General features: G+C 38.8%; 1 protein-coding gene across 2 annotated transcripts in view; it reads right to left on the reverse strand.

Moving 5' to 3' along the window:
• Positions 1-3,402, reverse strand: part of BFAR (bifunctional apoptosis regulator) — a 12,225-nt gene extending 8,823 nt beyond the window's left edge. The window contains exon 1 of one of the 2 annotated variants that reach the window (XM_009324746.1): positions 3,324-3,402. The gene's annotated coding sequence lies outside the window, so the exon portion shown is untranslated. Of the gene's footprint in view, positions 1-280; positions 307-3,323 lie in introns of those variants that run through there. The other variant, XM_009324744.1, reaches the window with a different exon arrangement.
• Between the last annotated feature and the right edge of the window lie 647 nt (positions 3,403-4,049).

The raw sequence follows: 4,049 nt of genomic DNA on the forward strand, positions 1-4,049 counted from the left end.
GGCGGGGGAGTCTTCGGCTCGGGGCGGCCTCGCCCTCCGCGGGACTGCGGGAGGAAAACTGCGCCGCCAGGTCCTGCGGCAGGCTCCAAAATGAGAGGGGCGCTCGGGTAGGGGTAACCGCCACAGTCTCCTCCTCGGCTGAGCAGCAGCAGCAAGCTTATCGATGCAGTCTATATAAGCAGAGCCTATTTCTTTTTTATCTTTAAGCGTTGTGTTTCAAAGCTTTTAAAGTCACCGGACAGGAACGCTACCACACTCACATTTTTCTTAATACACTCACTTCCATATTCGTGAGAATTGGGCTTCGTTTGCTGAATGTCTTTCTACACACCCAGGCAATCTTCCTTCACAGAAACTTTGTTCAAGGTTTATTTTACAAGTTAAGATCTAGAGGTCTAATCTCAGAAGTAAATTAGACTTTTAGATGCTAGTTTGACTGCAATGCTAACACATACTGCACCAGGCTGGTTGACACAGAGACTATTTTTACCACATGAGAGTGTATCTATATATACACACATTCACAATTATTTATATCAGTGTCTGTTCTCTTACTGCATTTCATTTTGATTAGAGTTCAAAGAAAATTGAGTGATTTAAAATACTGTTGAGATGTATTTTTTTCACTGTGCAACACAGTGCCATTTTCTTAAAGATTTTGTTCTTGTTCCAGATTGATACAAGCTACAAGTCCAGTTCAAATGACATCTGAGTTACCAAAACCAAATAATTAACTTTTAATTATTCCAGCCTATTTCAATAAAGCAGATAATAGTCTATCATTGTTTCCTCTCCCATATTATCCAGATTTCTCCAGAGGACAATTACTACTGTGCTGACACATACATAGCTCTGGTTTTGTTTGCTTTAGAACTATCCTAATCAGATTTCTTATGGGACAGAAAAACATGCAGCTGAAAAGTTCATCAACTGTTTGAGCAAGGATCCAATTTTTGTATATCACACTTCCATATTTAGTTGTTTTACTTAACAGTTATTGCTTCTTTACTCACACATGGAGTTCTGTTAGCAAGACTGCAGTATTATTGCTCAGTCTGTGACAAAACAATCATGATCCAATTCTGGCCTTCTTTAAAATAATACATTAAAGGTACTTAGACAAATTTCCTATCGACATGGAATAAACAGGCATTTATGCTCAAGTGTACATGCCATTTCAAGATTTTTTTTAACACAAAATTCTAGCTATAACAGTTCAGGGATCATAGGAATGTTTATGGATTCCAAAGCAATTTTCAGCTTTAGTCAAATACAAATTAGAATGCCACTAGCAGCACAGAAGTGCGGACAAGCAGGTAAGTCCATACAAGCTAGCTTCCAAGGCTTATTTTATGAAAAGATCTACCAACCAGCTCATACTTATTTGTAATTTTAATTAAATATTTGAAGTTAAGTCCCAACCGGCAAATCCTTAAACTACCCTAGCATGAAAGTATTAAACCTCTTCTAGATCAGAGGAAGATCACCTAGATCGACCTTAGTACATGTGAGGTGAAAATGTGGCCCAGAATATTTAGGCCTTGTTCTAGAATCTAGTTTTTTACTACTTTTTTTTCGATGTGTATTTTCACTTAGCTTCAGATTCGATGTCCAGTAAAGTAACAGAACATACAAAAGTGTTTGATACAGTCTGCACTGCAGACTTACCTGATGATGTGGAAATGTAACCTTTTTGTTCTAGTTTATAAAACTTTCATGTATAAAAAAAGCAATGTAGTCTTGTAACTAGCTGTTTATATTGCTCTCTCCCAAGAGTACCCAGTAATTTGGAAAGCAGCCAATGTTTTCCTGTGTCGTTTAAAAAATGGGAGATTTTAAGAACTCTGATTACAAACTACACATTCGTAAGTGCAGTTGCTTTAATATATACATGGAAGAGAGCCAAGCAGGTACTTAATTTAGGCAAATGTGTTATCTTCTGAAACTAAAGTGGAGATGTATGCCCTCGGAAACATTTCTTGACATATACAATTGCAAGCAGAAAATTAAGGAAAACTACACAATAATGGGGATTAAAACTTGAATAAATACCATGAGAGTTCTAAATTCTTCTTAACACGTAATAGCATTTCCTTTTTATTGCAATATGTTATATACAGGAAGACAGTAAAGAGGAGACTATTCCTAAAGAAGAACAAAGCCACAGAATGAGGCACCCGGGCTGTCAACTGCACCATCAAAGATTACATTTTTCTCCAAACAAGATCTTCTCAGAAAGCAAAAGGAAGGCAAAGTACTCCCATCTATTCAAGCTCTAGTTGTGCAGTTTGGGACACCAGTAATGACAGTAGCAAATGCAAACAGAAGTCATCTAATAGTTAAAAAAAAAAAAAAGCAGAAAACCAACACAAAAGTAAATCTGAGGTGATTAATTGGACATTAGACCTTCAAAGAGAAGAGACGTCCAGTATCAAATGGTAGTTCTGACTACTATCAACTAGACAGAAATTGGTTGAGATGGATAATTGTCCTAATTCAGCAGAGTACTTTGCTGTTATTGCAAAAAATTACTTTGTATCCTATATGCAGGGCACATTTCCAAGATGATGGCGGCAGAAAAAAACAGAGCATATCATACTATATGCAAGGTAAAACTGTATTAACTGGTAGTGTAGATTATTGCACCACATAAATATTTTTGGAGCTACTATCACCAGAGTCAATGCTAACTACAATTGCTCTGGTTTAGTCCTGCTATTCAAGCTCTTTATACTTTTTATCCTTCCAAGTTAAAAATAACTTTTTAATAACTAAAACAAAAACTCCAGAAGATTCACTTAAGTTTCAAGTTTTCCTTCTAAATACATAGTAACACATACATGTTGAAGTAGAAAACGACTAATCTGTAACACATAATACTTCAATTCCTATTAAGTAACTGCACTTTATTACAGCATCTTACATTTCTATTCGCAGTTTAGCTTTATTTTGTAGGTGAAGGCAGCAAAGAGTGCCTGGATTTGTCAGCTACTTGGGGAAAAATGTCAGGTTTCCAAAACAGCCATCAAGCACTTTAAAGTGCCATGAGCACTTTAACTACAAACTGCAGGAGTATTTCTTAAATAGAGGAGTAAGATCAAAATTTTAGGCTTCAGACAATTTACTGCAAAATAGAAAAATCTCTACTACTATTTTAATTAACTTCTTACTGAGCACCATTTAATAATACAGATGATTTGCTGGGAGTGCATGTAGAATAAATTGCTTATACTGAAAAGGCAAAACTTAATATTGAAGAATCTAAAAGCTCTCTCCGCTCAGTCCTGTGTAATTCTATATCTTCTACTCTATGCAGAAATTACCTCCCAATTTATGGAGAATTTTCCATTTGTTTTCATTCTGCTGGAATTCTGGAAAAGATTCTTCATCTGCTGTGTGAACTCTAAACCTGCAGCCCATACGCTAAACTCTGCATACTCTCCTTGCCCACAACTGCTTTCTGCTCTTGTGCAACACCTTCTCTCTTGGGCAGTTGCTTCCTTCCACAGCACAGGTGCAGAGACATCTCGCTGGGCATTGAGCTTTGTTTACCGTTATTCTACAATGATGTCCGAAAGCACTAGTTTTATCATTTCAACAGGAAAACAAACGCTTCTTCCATAATACTTCAAGCCTACCAGTTCCTCCGGATTTTTCATCGTTAAGGCATAATCACCAGTAGTTCTCCACTATCCTCTTGGTATCTCCTCAGCAAATTCCCATCCCTTCTTTCTTGCCGGTTCTAATTCTGCCTTTCGGGTCTGAAAGGCAAAGACCGTGTTTTCCAACATCTGTGACATTTCAAAGCACCCCACAGAAAAACAGCTGTTTTAAAGACTCCTTTTCCGCTGGCGGCCCTATTACAGCTTTTCCGCTCCGCAGCGGCTGGCGGGGCTGTCCCCCCCACCATTACACGAGGCGGCGGGCAGCTGAGGGGCGCTTTTCAGGCCTAACGGTCCGCTGCAGCAGCAGCGGCGGACCTGCCACCGTTCACACACACGCGGTCAGCCCTTCCCTCCGGGAGCCGCTCCTCCCCCACCCCCCCCCGG

This window comes from Pygoscelis adeliae, unplaced genomic scaffold (genome assembly GCF_000699105.1).
Source record: "Pygoscelis adeliae isolate BGI_AS28 unplaced genomic scaffold, ASM69910v1 Scaffold85, whole genome shotgun sequence".
Lineage (NCBI taxonomy): Eukaryota > Metazoa > Chordata > Aves > Sphenisciformes > Spheniscidae > Pygoscelis > Pygoscelis adeliae.